This window comes from Sciurus vulgaris (genome assembly GCF_902686455.1).
Source record: "Sciurus vulgaris genome assembly, contig: HiC_scaffold_624_arrow_ctg1, whole genome shotgun sequence".
NCBI classification, from domain to species: Eukaryota; Metazoa; Chordata; class Mammalia; order Rodentia; family Sciuridae; genus Sciurus; species Sciurus vulgaris.
The window spans coordinates 316,849-335,401 of record NW_027632395.1 but is presented as its reverse complement, the minus strand read 5'-3'; the positions used below and the strand labels follow the sequence as shown (position 1 = coordinate 335,401).

General features: G+C 35.2%; 1 long non-coding RNA gene and 2 pseudogenes across 3 annotated transcripts in view; 2 read left to right on the top strand and 1 right to left on the bottom strand.

The window, feature by feature from the left end:
* Positions 1-18,553, top strand: part of LOC306652863 — a 325,125-nt gene that overhangs the window by 145,009 nt on the left and 161,563 nt on the right. The window lies entirely within an intron of this gene.
* The window catches only part of LOC306652862 (cyclin-dependent kinase 17-like), a 139,875-nt pseudogene that overhangs the window by 70,034 nt on the left and 51,288 nt on the right, over positions 1-18,553 (top strand). The gene's annotated exons all lie outside the window — the stretch shown is intronic.
* LOC306652861 (zinc finger protein 639-like) lies at positions 786-2,243 on the bottom strand (annotated as a pseudogene). Its single transcript has one exon. The product of its transcript is annotated as a zinc finger protein 639-like (transcript).

Here is an 18,553-nt window from a genome sequence, read left to right as displayed (position 1 = left end):
AAGAAAGATAGAATGAATAAGATTTCTGTTCATTGAGAATATTTACAATTAGCATTTAATTTTAAAAATATATTAATTTTTTATTTGAAATTCTTGACCACTGATTTATTTTAGTTTCTCTTTAAGAATCTTGCATTTTGAATGTGTTCTTTTATTCTAAAGTATTTTTTTAAATTTAGTTGTCAATTGATCTATTTTTTTTTTTAATTTATATGTGGTGCTGAATCCAGTGCCTCAACATGCTATGGAAGTGCTCTATTTCCCTACTGAGTTATAACCCCAGCCCTCTTCCTACAATTTTTAATAATTTTTTTTTCTAACAGTTTTGAACCAATAGTTAATTAAAGCTAGAACTTGAGTAAATGAAATTGGAATGCCCATCACTGTTCTACCTTCAATGAGTTCAGTGTCCCCAGCAACTCTCAGCTTCTTCTGAAAACCTGCAGTGATCAAAAAACAGGTGGAGGGAAGCATTCTCAAAGGCCCCTTTTAGCTTCTAGCTCACACATTTCACTTTCAGTAATTGTTGCTGCCCTGAACAAGCTCCTTTTATTTTAGTAAGGAGTTTACCTATAAAGGAGTACCATTAGTGTCTGTGGATTTTGGAGCCAGTCCCATTACTTTGGAGTTACAGCATACTAGAGTTGAATTTTTTCCCTAAAAATCTGTGTGTCCACACAAAAGAGAGAAGTTTGATTCCAATTGAAAATGTAAATTTCTTTTTTTTTTCAAAAAATATTGAATTTATTATTTTACAAAAACATTATGTAAGTCAAAGAGAATAATCAAGTTGTTTCATGGACTGGAAGGTGACTTATTAATTCCCTTTCATTTTCAAACCTCATCAAGCAGTCACTACATTTATGAGGTAAGTCAGCCAAATGCTTGAAATCTAGATGAATTTTAAGATCTTCAATCTGTCCTGTTGAATATTCACAATATTGACATAAATAAATCCCTTCAGATAAATGCGAATTTAAATGCTTGCAATATTCTAGCATGCTTGAAAAGCCCTTCCCACAGTCATCACAAACATGAGGAAATATTTTAGTATGTTTAATAGCAACATGCCTGTTAACATTTGTATGAAGTCTACTCCAAAACCCACATACTTGACATACAAAGAAGTTCTTACATTTGTCAAAGGTAATTTTGCTTAAGAGGCTGTATTGTCCATGTTCTCCATTGTTATACTTATCACTTACTTCTATTAATTTAAATGCATGCTCATTTACCACATGGCTATGCAAGTCTTCTGGATCATTCGTTTCATGTTCACAGAACTGACACAAGTACTGTTCATCACAGCTGTGCTCCTGGAAATGTAAGTAGAGTTCACTGCTTGAGGAGAACTGCATGTCACACTGCTCACTCCAATACAAGTGATCACTAAAGTGGCTGTCTGCAATGTGCTGGCTGAGGTTCTCAAAAATTACTGTCGTGTAATCGCAGTATTTACAGATGTAGGGATCCTCTTCATGTAGTTTGGCATGTTCGATCAGAAGCACGTTGGTAGAGCAGCTTTCCTTGCATACTCGACACACATTTGAATCAGTACGTTTATGTTTCAGGATCATATGCTGTTTTAAATCAGAAAAATATTTACTATTGAATTCACAAAGTTCACATTTATAGAGGCCACTGCTATTAGCTCTCAGTAAAGGCCATTTCTGCTGGGCAGTCACATTCAAAGCTTGGCTCTTGTCCAGAATTTTACAAAGTTTAGCTGGTGGTTCTTCATCAGTTTGGTCTTGGAGGTTCTCGGAAGAATTGTTTTCTGTCTCTATGTCATAATCCTCCGAAATTGCATGCACTTCTACAGCAATGGGGACATCCTCGGCGGTGTGAACTTATATAGGACTCTCCTCTTGAGTTTGTTGGTTGACTGATTCGGGTGAATCACAGTCTTCATCACAAATTTCTAAATCAGCAGATTTTTCTGTAGAAAAGGCAGTGTGGTCTATAATTCTAAGTACAGGACTGGGAACCAGATAGTTCTGATTTCTGTTTCTGGCCTTGATTCCATCTGCAAATTTTGACAAGTCATTTGATGTATCAGTATCAGAATCATCATTTTTGTTGTCAAAGTATTTTAAGTCTGGCTGTCTCATAGAGCAGACACTGTAACAATGATCAGAAAAAATCCCATTGAATCCATCTGCAATCCTGCTTATTCCAGAGGAATCTGAATAAAGAGAAGGATGTAAAGTCTTCCTTTTTCATTTTTTAGGATACTCATTCATATCTTTCAATTTGGTATAATTCTTAATATTGCAGTTAGGAAAAATGAATTATGACATTTCCACAGATGGTAAGAAAAATACCTCAATTTTAGTGATGAAGAAACATACTCAGTGAAAGTCAAGTCAACTAAGACATGGCAAAACCAGAGATGCAAATACATGTCTTTTGATTCCTGGGCATTGAATAGGTAACTTTATGTGGGTACATCTTCGTGGCTAAGCACTGCCACCAGCAAGTTACATGTTGTTTCCAGTTCTTACTCAGCCAGCAAGTAGAAGAAGGGGAAGAGAGTCACCATTTCCCCGGGGCCCGGTGCGGCCCAAGCACAACTGAGGTGGCTGTGGCCCAGCGCGGGCGGAGGGGGCCCACGGCTGCAGGTGAAGCCGCTCAGGCCCTCGGGCCCCCAGGCGCTCTGCTGGATAGGACCTCTCCCTCCTGCATGCTCTAAGCCCAGCCCGCCAGGCCCCAGGCCCAGGCTGTGTGGCCGCACTCACCGCCTCATTCAGCGCCTGCACCGCTCACCGAAAATATAAATTTCTAACTAAACCTAGTTTTATTTTCTGAAAATTCAAGTAATATGTTTTTATAAAGTTCAATTTTAGCCTTTTCATAATCCCCACCATTTAATGCCTTGTTTGGATCTGCTATCTAGTCACAGTTAAAGTTGATTTCTGTTACTTTGTAGTTAAGAATTACAGTTAATATAATCTTCAAAGGACACTTTCTAGTTCATTTATTTACTTTGAAACATTCCTGCCTCATGCATAGATTTGGTGCTACTGTAATGGTGCTTCATGATTTTCTTTTTTTACAGAACAGAAAATGTTTTATCACTCTTCTAAACTATACTACACAAAGAATCTCTTTGTTGTATCTGCAGGTAGTTCCACAGTGATGTGATTCGTGAAGAATTTTTGCCAAGTTTTCTTCTAATGGTACTATCAATTTAGTAAACTATAAAGCAGTTTATCATGTCTCAGTTTCTACAAGCAATGCATTCATTACCTATTTTGATATTTGTATTACACTACATTTTTTGATTCATCAAAAATTGTGGCTATCCTCACAAAAGTGTTACAAAATCACTTCTTTGTTGTTTGAGTTTATCACCAGTGAGCTTTCAAAATATTAGATTTTTAAATGTTAATTATAGTTGCAGGCATTTAGAGAAACCCAACTTCTATTGTACTTCTATTTACTGTATCAATATACAGTAAATGTATCAGTTGGGTGTGATATTTCTATAGGAAGAATCAGGGCTAATCTTTTGAAATAATATGCTCAACTAGAAAGTATAACAGTCTGGGTGGTATGGACTGGTGAATATCCATTTCAGATTTTTGTCAGGGAGGGGAAAAGGTAAGAATGTCTAAGTGATTTCAAAGTTTAAAAATGCTCTTCAGAACATTTTCTTTTATGAATGTTTATTGTCTAAGTATGGATTATTTTACTTTTATAAAAATGTTACTTGGATATTACATTTAATTAATCTTAATTGAAAAGATATTCTAAGGCAATTCCTACACAATTGAAAGCTAAAAGGGAAAAGTGATATGATATGCTTTCATATTTTGTCTAATATAAAAAATAATGAAATTTTACAGAGATTTATTTGGTACTAATTTTTGTCTTTAAAATATTTTCTCTTAATACTAAAAATATGTAAATCTTCTACATAAAACTGAATACAAAGGAAGGCACAACTGGTTATAGTGTATATAGAAGCACAATTCAGCATATGCAGAATTAAAAAGAAAAAAGGTTCATATCCTTATTAGTTCCACTGACAATATTAAGAAAATTTCTTTACTGTCAACAGTGTTCAATGCTTAAGAGCTAAAAGCATATAAAAACAAAAACATTAAAATTCACTTAATGATAAATGAATTTTCATATATAGTGGAATATATAAAAACAGTTTTTAAAATGCCAACATAAATGTAGACTATTCATGTTATAAAAAGTGCAAACCAAATGGACAGAGAGTTTCACAATATCCTTCTTTTGACACAGGTAAACTAGACTATGGGGACAAACTTGATCAGTTAATGAGACTTTAATTTCAGCCAGACTTCATTAGAATTGTTGAGAGCTCAAATTAAGCAGTACTGGAAAATCAGCTCTGTCCAGATGTGATTGGAACTGACATGTGACTGTTAAGCAGTGTGGGGAACTGCAGTGGCCAAGAAAGTTAAAATAATTATTATAAATTCTCTGGGAAAAAAATGGTGTTCCTTACATTCCCAAACATATCACAGTAGTTTGGTTGTCTCATCACTCCTGTGATGAATCAATTGCCAATCCATTTTATAGAATGATTTGCAGATGACAATTGAAGGATTACCTAAAACAAAGAAGAATAAAGCCCATAAAATATACTTAATTGTGCTATATGACAGGCTACTAGAAAAAAGTACATAATTTAGATGTCACTAAAGCATAATCAAATACTGGTTTTAAAAAGGTTCTAGGCTATCTAGGAATGCTGATCTACTTTAAATCAGACACTTTGTAATTCTATAGTTTCTAATACTATATTTTGGAATTTGTCATCAGTTTTCCAAAGCACTACAAAAATGTTTCTAAGTAAACTAAAAATGAGGATTGTTTATCTTGAAATATATAGATGAAGTATCTCTTTTAGAGTTGAAAATGTATTTTTAAAATATTTTTTATTGGTTCTACTTAGTTATACATGACAGGAGAATGCATGTAGTTTCATTGTGCACAGTTTATTTTTTTGTTTTATTCATCAATGGACATTTATTTGTTTATACGTGCTGCTGAGAATTGAACCCAGTGCCCCACACATGCTATACAAGCCCTCTACAACTGAGCTCTAAACCCCAACTCCTGAAAAAATATATTTATTGATAAATAATATCAAACTTATTAGAAAGATGACTCATAAGAAAAAAAAATGTAGATTTAATTTCTGTATTGCTAGCAACTAAGAAGATAAATAGCAAGATAAAAAGGTATATGTTTTAGTGACAAGTGTCAAGTCTGAAGTAAATCTATCATATGTGCTCACAACTGAACAAGCTGAAGTAAAGGCCTCCTGTTAATACCTGACTGTCTGCACATACATGTTTTATTGTCTAGGATCATATATGTCAAAATTGTTTCCTATACTGTCTTGTAGCTTAATTTCTGTTTAGTCTAAATATCAAACTACAAAGCCTGGCACCTGTTAGAAGTACAACAAATATCTGTAGAACAAGTAAATATATTTTTGCACTTTCCAGACTATTTCAGCAAATTATTTACATCTGTGCTTTCTTGCTTATTAAGGGCTGTCATTTCAATTGATATCTAGGGGCTACAAATGAGCAGTTAAATTTCTGATTACATAAAAGTCACAACTAGTAAGTAGCAACACCTAATTTTAAGCTCTGACTAAAATTTATCTGTACTAAATTGTCCAACTTCTTACTTTGGAAGGGGTTAGGGGCTGTCTTAATTACTGGTTCAATTTATTCAGTGGCTTATGGTATATTACATGTTCTTTTTCTTTTATGGAGCTTTAAAATTTTAATTTTTTCTACCTCAACTGTGTATTCAAATTCTTCTCCTATAATTTATAGTCTATTATTTGTGCTCCTAACCATTATTCCCATTGACATGGAGTGAACAATAAAGGAGAGTAGGCCTTGAATTTTTATTGTTAGGGGTTTTTTAATACTATATTTGGGGCTTTGTCCATCTTTTTGATATTTTCAATAGAATGAATATCCTTTCTGGGGCTAGAGTTGTGGCTCACTGGTAGAGTGCTTGCCTAGCACGTGTGAGGCGCTGGGTTTGATTCTCAGCACCACATATAAATAAATGAATAAAACAAAGGTCTGGCAACATCTAAAAAGTATTTTAAAAAATGAACCCCCTTTGGTGTTTTTAGTCCTGTCTGTTGTTTTAAAGAGATCACTGACTTCTGCCCCTAACTCTTTATTTGGGCACACTTAGTTGTCACAGTTCTCAATTAGCCTGGTTTTACTGGCATGTTTCTTAGTCCTTTTTATGGGCTCTTTACTACAGTTCCCCATTTTTCCTTCACATAATGAATATTTGATAGAAAAGGGAGTAATAAATGTACAAATTATATTGAATATAAGACATCCAAAAGATGGTCCAGAAAGTAGCTAATGTTGAGGACATGTCTGGCAGAAGTTCCAAGCAAAGCTGGAACTCAGTGCTCCAGGTCAGAATGCATTTGTTTCTGGAATTCATTCCCTCCAATTTCCTGTCCTTCAGCATTTAATCTATAGAGTAAAAATGGTCAAATCAATGCTGTAGCATCAGAAGGATGTTTGGGGTGGCTGGCCTGAGATAACCTGGGGCAACTTTAAGAAATCAATTGGAAAATGCACTTGATAGAAAGGCAGATTAGTTCCTGACTGAGGGCAGTGTGATATGTGGAGGAGTGGGGGAGAGGAGGCAGTGGAGGGGGATCACAGTCCTTTTAACATTGCAGCATAGGCCAGACTTCTGTCCTCGGCCAACTTTTCTCCATAGTCATACATCAACCTGACAACCATTTCCACTCTCAGTGTCTCCAGTCAGTGCTTTTCCAACAGAGTTGCTCTTCTCTTGTGCTGTAAGTCCATGAGAGTAGTGGTTGGGATTGCAAACTAAATTTTAATCAGGCTCTGACACTTACTAGTGTGTGATCTTGGGTAAACTGGGGAATATCTCTGTGCTTTAGTTTCCTCAACTTTAAAATAGCACTACTGGTAGCATTAAATAAAAAAAATAATTATGATGAGTGGCCCAGACTGGCACACAGGAAGCCTTCAATTCACATTAGCTTTTGTTACTAAAATGTTGCCAGTCTCATAGTCAGTTTGCCTCTTCCTCATTTTCACTGCTTGCTTATTCCTTAAACTAAACTCAAGTTCTTCTCAATCTTGCCTCTGAAATGTCTTCAAAATTGATTCCTATGTCCAGTTTACCTTCATTATTTGAAGTACTATAATAATTTTCTCCTATCTTCCTGTCCTTTCACTTTCTATTGATGTCTTCCTTCACATGGATATCACTGTTGAAGGTATAACGACATATAAAGGTGGACCTCTTCAAGGCCTACTCCTCCTTTTCAGAATTCATCTATCACCAGCTCTCTTCCTGAATATGCTTTCCCTATCCAAACTAGGCAGATCTACTAAGTTCTAAAATATGCTTTGCTCTCTATCAAAATCCTGTCCTTTCTCCCAGCTCTGCTCAGGTGGCACTTCTTCCTCAGAATCTGTCCAGTCCCTAGATGCTAAGAACCACTCAGTCTCTGTGCACTTTGTTTATTCCTGTTAATACACATGTTGTATATCTCTAACAGTCCCTGCTTAAGAGCATTTCAGATATTTGCTGGCTTATATTTGTCAAGCTAAAAATTTTAGCACACAATCTCAAATACAAATTTAAACTAGTTCCACTGGCTTTAAACATGTATCTGTACTACTGCGTGCATTTCAAATTTGATAAAATTCTATTTAAAAAGTTGAAATGGAACAGAAATGTAAGCTCAAAATGCCAAATTATCCAATTGAAAAAGACATTTCACTTTGTAAATTTGTATCCTTGACATTCAACACTTAGCACAGTGTCTTTGGCATTTATCTCTTTATAAAATATATCTTAGTTCAAAATGCTAAATCTTCCAAAAAGTCTAGTGCCTTTTCTCCTTATTCGAAATTATTTAATATCTGCTATAGCCTGCTACAATGATTGTAGATGAATGAACTATTAATATATATGAATGGTCATGTGTAGAAATTCCTCAGCTCTGTCAGTTGTTACACCAGTCTACCTTTACAAAAATCACAACAGGAAACCTACCACCATCAATTAAAATTTGTTGTAGACCAATTCTAATTTGTTTCCTATTCCAGTACATTAATAGCATATGTGGAAGAGGTTTGTTATTTTGAAAGAGATTTCTTTTATAAGTTTGGTGGGGACATAATCATAATCTGAATAGTGAAAATCCATCAGTTGCAATGTCTCAATTCAGAAAATCTTCCTCATATCATGTTTTTCGTTTATCATTTTAAAAATTGCTCTGTTCAACTCTCCTTTTCATTGGAAGAATAATAATATTTTGAAAGGTGCAAATTTTTTTTTCCTTAGTTACATGATCCAACCAAAAAAAGAGTACCCAAGGTAATATAACCCATCAACCATCCAGACTGGGTTATAATTTTTTTGGGGGGGGGCTTCCTTTTGAATGTCACCAAGAGAAAATCCAGGACTATTTGGTAAAACTACAATTGAAACTCTCAACAAAGTAGTTTTTAAGTGCAGTAATAAAGCCTGGTACAATGAAATAGGGTTAAAAGCCTAGTAACTCAGGACTGAGACAAGAGGATCATAAGTTCAAGGTCAGCCTTAGCAACTTAACAAGACACTGTCTCAAAATAAAAAGGACTAAGTATGCAGCTCAGTGGTAGATCACCCCTGGGCCAATCACCAATATCATCCCTCACCACACACAGTGAAATTTATTCTGCAGATTTCTAAATGTAAACTAGGAACTACTGGCCTTCAGTGATTAACAAAGTATCACCCCTGAACCAAGGACATTATTAGGCACTGGAATGAAATGTTTATGTTAGACCCTATCAAAGAACTAAGGACTCAGCAATCTTTATTTTAATACAAAATACAGGTGAATGGATCCTAATTTTCAGAATCCCTGGGTACATAATTCTCAACTCCCAGAGATCGTGATAATGTGTAGAACAACTGTGAACATGAACAATACTTATTGTTGGGAATACTGGATGAGGAAATTAGCATAATTCCAGTCATTCCCCAAACGTTTTCTAGGAGGTCACCAAGCCATACTTCAATCATGGGCAGAATTCCCAATTAGGAATGAGAGGAGAGGCCATTCATTGTTTACAAATACTTGCTGAATTCCACAGAAGCTCTGGGTCTTGCCCCCAAGAGCTCACTGTGGCCACATGAGTCCTTTCTACTCTACTCATTCCCAGAGCTTTGCTGTTCTAACCTTGAGCCTTTCAGACAATGAGGCCTTTTATCACCATTTTTCAATAAGAACCTAAATCTCATTGTGTACATTGTACTTCTGGCACAGAGATTGTAGTTGGTATGTATAATTTTAACAGAAGATTAGGATGACAAGGCTAAAGATTTTTAAAGTAGTAGATTTGCTCATTGCTAATTTTACATAAATAACTAGTTTTTGCTTCTCTGCTGAAGTTAAAAAGGTTAAAAATCAATGTTTTGCTGTGTGTGACTAAAGCTTGATTTTATGTGATAGGAAAAAGAGCCAGGGAAAGAAAGAAACCCAATTTCTCCTGGGACATAGTCACATCATGATAGCCTACCACAATTCCAGTAGTAAGCCAGAGAAGTGAAATAGCAATTAGAATCTCTTTAGGTTATCATTTTCCAATAAGACCCTCAATCTCTTTGTGTACATCATACTTCTGGCACAGAGATGGTACTTGGCATGTATAATTTTTACAGGCAAACCATCAACTCAAAAGGTAAAAAGACTTGACTTTTTTTAACCTTTATCTTTTATTGACATCTCTTTATGAATTCTTTGGTATCTTTTCATGTAGGTGGTCCTTGATAATTGCTGGCATCATCTGTTCTCTAGTCAACAAGCTATATGCTGGGAGACACCTTGGGGAACATGATACAGTTCCAGTCTTGAGGGCCCACAGTCTACTGAAGTTTACCAGATCAAAAGACAAATTACTAAGTGCTAAATGGCATGGGAGTCAAAGTACAGCAACTAGTTTGACATGAAGCACACTGGGGACACAGGATGCAAGGTGGATGACACAACTCTAGTGTTCAGTAGGGAGTGTTTGCACTGTGTGCAACCATTCTTCATTCCTGTCCCTAGGATCTGTCCTGCCTATTATCACATATCCAAACACTAATAATGTTGGTGGGATGAGTAACCATGTTTTGGCATCAAAGAAAAAAATTATCAATATTTACATTATAGAAAGTGATACTACTGCAATAATCTAGCATGTAAGTGAATAATAAATAATGCTCCCCTAATCCAGAGAGTTCGACAAGATAAAGCAACTAAGTCTTCATTGTTTTTTTACTTTATTTTTTATCTTTATAGACCGTATTTTAATTCATTGTACACAAATGGTGTACAGATTTTCATTTCTTGGTTTTTCACAATGTAGATTCATACGATTCATGTAATTAGACATGTACGTAGTGTAAAGATGTCTGTCTCATTCCACCATCTTTCATACCACTGCCCCCTCCACTCTCTCTTTTTCCTCTTTGTAATCTAATGTTCTTCCATTTTTCTCTCAGCCCCCATCCCCATTATGCATCATCATCCACTTATCAGAGAAAACATTCAGTCTTTGCTTTTTGGGGATTGGCTTATTTCTCTTATCATAATATTCTCAAATTCCATTCATTTATCTGCAAATGCCATAATATTATACTTTATGTCTGAATAATATTCCATTGTGTATATATACCACAGTTTCTTTTTCCATTCATCTGTTGAAGGGCATCTAGGTTGGTTCTACAATATAGCTATTGTGAATTAAATTGCTATAAACATTGATGTGGCTCCATTGCTGTAGTATACTAATGTGAACTCCTTTGGGTATAAACTGAGGTGTAGGATAGCTAGGTCAAAAGATGAGTCCATTCCAAGCTTTCTGAGGAATCTCTATACTGCTTTCCAGAGGGGCTGCAATAATTTGCAACTCCACCAGCAATGTATGAATGTACTCTTTTCCCCACATCCACACCAACATCTATTATTGTTTGAGTTCTTGAAAATAGTCATTCTATTTGGAGTAAGATGAAAAGTTACACTTGTTTTAGTTTGCATTTCTCTACTAGAGATGTTGAACAATTTTTCATGTATTTATTCATCACCTATATCTCTTCTGTAGAGAGTCTGTCCAGTTTCTTGGCCCATTTATTGATTGGGTTTTTTTTGTTTTTGTTTTTGTTTTTTTTACTTTTGGTGTAAATTTTTGTAAGTTCTTTATAAATTTTGGAGATTAGTGATCTATATGAAGTGCATTTGGAAAAGATTTTCTTCTACTCTGTAGGCGCTCTTTTCCCATTATTGATTGTATCCTTTGCTGAGAACAAGATTTTTAGTTTGAATTTATCCCATTTATTGATTCTTGCTTTGATTTGTTGCGCTTTGGGAGTCATGTTAAGGAACTCTGATCCTAAGCCAACATGATGAAGATTTGGGCCTACTTCTTCTATTAGGTGTAGAGTTACTGGTATAATGCCTAAGTTTTTGACCTTTTTGAGTCGAGATTCATGCAGGGTGAGAGATAGAGGTTAATTTCATTTCACTGCATATGGATTTCCAGTTTTTTCCCAGCACAATTTTTTGAACATGCTATTTTTTATCCATTGTTTGTTATTGGCCCCTATTATAGTATGAAGTAAGTGTAATTTGCGGGTTTGTCTCTGTGTCTTCTATACCATTGGTCTGCCTGTTTATTCTGGTACAAATACCATGCCATTTTTGTTACTATTTGTCTGTACTATAATGTAAGATCTGGTATTGTGATACCTCCTGCTTCACTTTTTGTGCTCAAGATTGTTTTAGTTATTCTGGGTCATTTATACTTCCAGATGAATTTCATGATTGCTTTCTCTATTTCTATGAAGAATATCTTTGGGATTTTAATTGGAATTGCATTGAATCCATTTAGCACCTTTGGTACTATGGTCATTTTGACAATATTAATTCTGCCTATCCAAGAACATGGATATCTTTCCATCTTCTAAGGTTTTCATTAATTTATTTCTTTAGAGTTCTGTAGATTTCATTGTAGCAGTCTTTCATCTCTTCTGTTACATTGATTCTCAAGTGTTTTTATTTTTGAGGCTATTGTGAAAGAGTGTTTTTTCTTATTTCTCTTTCAGAAGATACATCACTTACGAATGGAAATGCGTTCGATTTTTGTGTATTGATTTATATCTTGCTACTTTTCTGAATTCATTTATTAGGTTTAGCAGTTTTCTGGTGAAAATTTTTAGATACTATAAATATAAAATCATTTTATCATCAAATAGTGAGAACTTGATTTCTTTGTTTTCATATAACCTTTAATTACTTTGGTCTGTCTAACTGTTCTGGCTAGTGTTTCAGGAAAGATTTTGAATAGAAGTGGTGAAAGAGGGCATCCCTATCTTGTTCCAATTTTTAGAGGGAAGGCTTTCAGTTTTTCTCCATTAAGAAGGATGATTTCTGTGGGCTTAGCATAGAAAGTCTTTACAATGTTGAGGTATGTTTCTATTATCCCTATATTTGCTACTGTTTTGAGCATGAAGGTGTGCTGTATTCTTAACTTTAATTCTATTGATGTGATGAATTATGTACTTATTTCCAGATGTTGAACCAACCTTCCATCCCTGGTATAAACACCACATGGTCAGGGAGCACTATTTTTTTAATATGTTCTTTTATGGAATTTGCCATAATTTTTTCAAGGCTTTTTACATCTATGTTCATCAGGGATATTGAGCTAATGTTTTCTATCCTGGATGCATCTTTGTCTGGTTCTGGTATCAGAGTGATACTAGCTTCATAGAATGAGTTTGGAAGGGTTCCCTTCTTTTCTATTTCCTGGAATGCATTGAGGAATATTTGTATTAGTTCTTCTTTGAAGGACTTATAGAATTTGACTGAGAACTCCATCTAGTTCTGGACTTTTCTTAGTTAATAGACTTTTGATGGTTTCTTCTATTTCAGTTCTTAAAATTGATTTGCTTACATTGTATGTCTTCCTGATTCAGTTTGGGAGGATTGTATGTTTCTAAAAATTTGTCAATTTCTTTAATATTTTCTAATTTGTGGGACTATAGATTTTCAAAGTAGCTTCTACTTATGTATTTAAATGATGTCTGTCATGATATTTATTTTTATCATGATTTTTAGTAATTTGAGTTTTCTCTCTGCTCTTTGTTAGTATGGCTAAAGGTTTATATATTTTGTTTATGTTTACACAGAATCATATTTTTGTTTTGCCAATTTTTTGAATTGTTTCTTTTGTTTTAATTTCATTGATTTCAGCTCTGATTTTAATTATTTCTTGTCTTCTACTTTTGATATTCATCTGCTTTTTCTTTTCTAGGGCTTTGAGATGTAATGTTAAGTCATTTAGTTGTTGACTTTTTATTCATTTAATAGATGAGCTCAATGCAATGAACTTTCCTTTTTGTACTACTTTCAGAGTGTACAAGAGATTTTGATATGTTGTGTTGTTTTCTTTTATCTCTAAGGATTTTAATTTTCTTCCTAATATCTTCTGTTATCATTGTATCATTCAATAGCATATTACTTAGCTTCCAGGTGTGGGAAAAGTTTTTGTTTTTTTATTTTGTCATTGTTTCCTAACTGCATTCCATTATGATCTGATAGAATGCAAGATAGTATCTCTATTTTTTTTTTTTTTAATTTACTAATGGCTTTTTTGTGGCTTACCATATTTTGGAGAAAGATCCATGAGTTGCTGAGAAGAAAGTGTATTCACTTGATGACGGATGGAATACTCTATACACGCCCATTAAGTATGTTGGGACATTCCCGGCACCAGATGTAAGGGGCAGTTGTGGCTTGCCGATAGCTCCCAGAAAACAAGCTCCGCAGACACGAGACCTCACGCAAGAGATTTTATTTATGCAACAGCAAACACGTCCACTCAGGGAGATAAGAAGGGGCAAAAAGAGAAAGATGGCGCATGGCTTCTCCCAGATATTGGAATCTCGCAGGCTGGAAGGAACCAATAGTGGAGGAAAATTCTTGCAAGCTGACTGATGAACCAATAGCATGTTAGGACGTAATGTGGGAAGCAGGAAAATGGCAGCTGCATAAGCCAGAAATTCCTGTAACGTAAGAGGCGGGCAGAGTGCAGGTTGACAGGTGGTGGGGAGGCCGGAAATTCCTGTAATGGAAGAGGGGGGCAGAGCGCAGATTGACAAGTGGTTGGGAGGCCAGAAATTCTTGTAATGGGAGAGGTGGGCTGAGTGCAGATTGACAAGTGGTGGGAGGTGGAAAATTCCTGTACCTGGTGGGCGGGGGAGCGGCTTTATACCTTACAAAGAATATATCATTGATTGTGTTGTTTAATTCTATAGTTTCTTTTTAATTTTTTGTTTGGAGTATCTATGTAGTGGTGAGAGTGGTGTGGTAATGTCACCCAGTATTACTAGGTTGTGGTCTATTTGATTCTTAAAATTGAGAAGGATTTGTTTGTTGTACATGGATGAATCATTGGGGCATAAATATTTGAAATTGTTATGTCTTGCTGTTTTACCGTTTCCCTAAGTAGTATGAAAATTCCTTCTTTATCCTTTCTGACTTAGATTTGAAGTTCACATTTTCTGATATGAGCTTGTAGACCCCTGCATTTTTACTGAGTCCATGTGCATGGTTTGTTTTTCAGCATCCTTTCACCCTTAATTTGTGGTTTTCATTTTCTATGAGTCTCTTGAAGACAGCATATTGTTGGGTACTTTCTTTTTAATTCAACCTGCCATTGTCTTTTGATTAATGAGTTCAGATCATTAACAGTAAGGTTTACTATTGTGATATGATTTGTTTTTCTGGTCACTTTGGCTTAATTTTGGTTTTTAACTTGACTTAGTTTCTCCTTTGATTGACCTTTTCTTTAGGGTAGTTTCTTCATTTGTAGTCTTGTATTGTTGTTTTTCAATTTTTCCTCATTAAATATTTTGCTGACAATGATCTCTACTCCAGGCTTTCTATTTGTATGTTCTTTTAGCTTTTGTTCATCAAGAAAAGATTTTGTTTCATCATCAAATCTGAAGTTTAGTTTTGCTGGGTATAAGATTCTTGATTGGCACCCATGTTCTTTCAGAACTTGAATTATATTCTTCCAGGATCTTCTTCCTTTTATGGTCTAGGATGAAAAAATCTACTGTTATCTGTGTTGGTTTCCCCTTATATATAATCTGATGATTTTCTCTCACAGCCTATAAAATCCTAACTTCATTTTGTATGTGAAGTATTTTCATTATAATGTGCCTTGGTGTGATATGTTGTAATTTTGTGCACCTGGTGTTCTGTAAGTCTCTTGTATTTGATTTTCCATTTCATTCTTCAGGTTTGGAAAATTTTCTGACATTATTTCATTGAAGTCATTGTTCATTTCTTTGGTTTGTTTGGTTTCTTCTGTGTCTTCCTTGATCTCGACAGTGCTTAAATTTGGTCTTTTCATGATTTTCCATAATTCTTGGAGGTTCCTTTCATGATTTCTTTCCATCTTTCCAGTTTGGTCAACTTTATTTTCAAGATTGAGTATTTTGTCTTCTTTGTCTGTGATTCTGTTTTCAGAATCAACAGACAAGATCTAATCTGTTGGTGATGCTATCTATTGATTTAATTTGGTTTATTATTTCTTTCAAGTATTTGGGCTTTTTTTCCCCCCAGAATCTCAATCTCTTTATTGAAGTGCTCTTTTCCTTCCTGCATTTGCTATTTTAAGTATTTATTGGAGTGATCATACATTGCCTGAATTTGCTCTCTTAACTTTTGCTTCATGGATCATTTTAATTATGTAGATTCTAAACTCAGTTTCTGTGATTATTACTGCCATTCTGTCATTGGATTCTAGCAAAATAGCATCTTAGTTTGTTAGGAAATTCCTTCCCCTGTTTTCTTCATTTTGTTACTGTGTCTTCCCATCTAGCAGTGAAAAACTGGGGAATTGCAGCTTCCCCCCATTCCCAGTAGTCTTATTTTGATCCTGAACATTTCCAATACCTCTCCTTTGAGGAGGATATCAATATTAGTGGCACCCAGTACAAACAATATGCAATTAATTGTCTTTTATCCCAATGCCCTGGATACTCTTTTTTTCTTTGCCTTTCTTTCTTCTTCTTCTTTTTTTTTTAAGTCACAAAACAAGAAGAACTTGGTTATGATTTAGAAGTATGCAGGTAATTTTTCTATCCCAGTAGGGGAAAACTGTTGCTATTTTTACTCTTGAATTTATTTCAAGTAAATCAGTACATTGAGTAACTGGATTATTATGTTTTTTCTTAAGTTTTTTTATTTTTCTAAAAATGTTCAGTTTTTATAGTCAAATTAAGATATACAAAACACTTCAAGAGCTTAATGTTGCACTTATGGGCAGTGATATAAGTGATATAAGTACACCATTTATTTCTCATTAAAAACGCCTGCCACTAAAATGTTGTGCAGACCAGTCTCTATGAACACCCTTTGTAAACCAACATGTTTACCAAATATGAGGCAGAATTCAACATCATAAGCCTCTGCATGATTGAGAGAAAGGACATCCCTTAGAAGTTCTATGTTTACAAGCTAATTTGTAAACACTCTTCTAGAACAGCATGTTTGGCCTTTGCAATTTTTAGCAACTTATATAAGGGAAAGAGGTATTGATATTCTGGTGTAAATCTCAAGTTTGTAGCAACTTCTATCCAAAATATTTCTTCCACTAGCTCCCCCTACTAAATTAAAGAAACTTTAGTGTTCAGGCAAAATGGGAACTCAGAAAGGGGCTTTCTTTTTTATTTTTTTAATTTATTTTCTATAGTGGACACTCTAGGTTATAAACACTGAAAGCACATACACACATTTTAAAACTACTTGTTCAATTCTTCCATTTCTGACCAGCTTTTTATAGCTTAGAATCTGCTATTAAAATACCCTGTCATAGCTTCTTAAAAAGCTCTGAGCTGGGTTTTCCAGATTTCTCTCTGGATGGGGGATTTGTGAAAATTCAGTACCCTGATAAATGTGAGGGGTATATGGGGGTGAATCTTGTCAGGTTGGATGTAGAGCCAACACTTATCAGGAGAATGGCATGCTGGCATTCCCTTTCACACAGGCAGCAGGATTCCAGTCCCACAAGCCAGAAAGAGGACAAGAAATAGGTTTCCCTGACTGGTAAATCTTCAAGCCTCTTATTCTAATAAGAGGCAAACTCCCCAAACCAGGGTTCAATGAAGGATTATCAAAAAGATAGTCTTCAGCCTGGCAGGATGGTGCACATGCCTGTAATCTCAGCAACCTGGCAGGCTGGCTCAGAAGGATAAGAAGATTGAGGTCAACCTCTAAAATTTAGCAGGGCCCTAAGCAATTTAGAGAGACACCTTGTCCTAATACAACCACTACTAATTCCACTAAGAAAAATAATAATGAACAAGGGATGTAGCTCTCAAGAGCCCTGGATTCGATGCCCAGTAACAAAAATTGAACAGTTTTGAAAGTACAAAACAGCTACTTTTCTCTCAAACAAGATCAGAAATACACACTTATTGCTTTCTAATCTTCCACATAATAATTAAGAGTTAGAATTCAGATTTCTATTGTCTAAAATCAGTACCCACAACTGTCTGGACATAAGATGATGCACACTGGTGTCTAAGAGAGAAATACCTCACAATCCAATGCCTTGTGTAAGATGTTTGAAATGTCTTTTATAATGTATGTAAATACACATTTTGAAATGACATCACCCACTTCTCTCATGAATCTCTCTTCTCCCTAAGTACCCTGTGGACTTAAAGAATTCTTTGGTTCCTTTTAAAGGAAAGTTCCTATAAATTCTGCCCTGAGTTATCTCTGGAACACTGTGAGCTTTTATAACCTCTCTACAAATGCTTGTGGAGCCAGGCAGGCAAGTTTGACCAAGAGAAAGTGCTAAAGAAAGGAACCACAAGCAAACCCATGCAATAACTTCCTCTAACTGAAATGCTTGTTTTAACAAGAGGTCATAGGAAGCTCCTGATCCTGCAGGCTGCCAGGGAATAAAAGCACCTGGGCATTCACTTGCAAGGGGAAGGACCCTCCTACCAGGATCTCACTTTCCATCTCCACACAATTTTTTAAGTAGTTACTTAGTCAACTATAAAGTCCATATGTTGGTCAAACAAGGTGAGTTGACCTTGTTCAGATGCACCCACTTGGGTCTTGCCCACAGCCCATTGTCAGGATTATGCTCTCCAAAGCCTTCTTGTTTACTGCTCCTTCCCTTTGTCCATCAATATGCTACCTCCTCAAAGGAGACTCTTCATCTTCCCTTAATCAGATTGACTTTGTATCCCTGTCGTATCTTTAGGACAAAGCATAATAACTTTTTCCCTTAACATTTTGAGAATGTTCTGCCTCATCTTATGTGAGGCTGAGTATGGAAGACTTCCTGTCTGCTCACATCTTCTAGTAGTTTCCACATATGTTTATTTCCACATTGCTTTTGTAATTTTTGCACTTAATTTATTTTTTGTTTACTTATTTTTCTTAAGTTACCTTGCCTGTTAAACTTATAAAAAT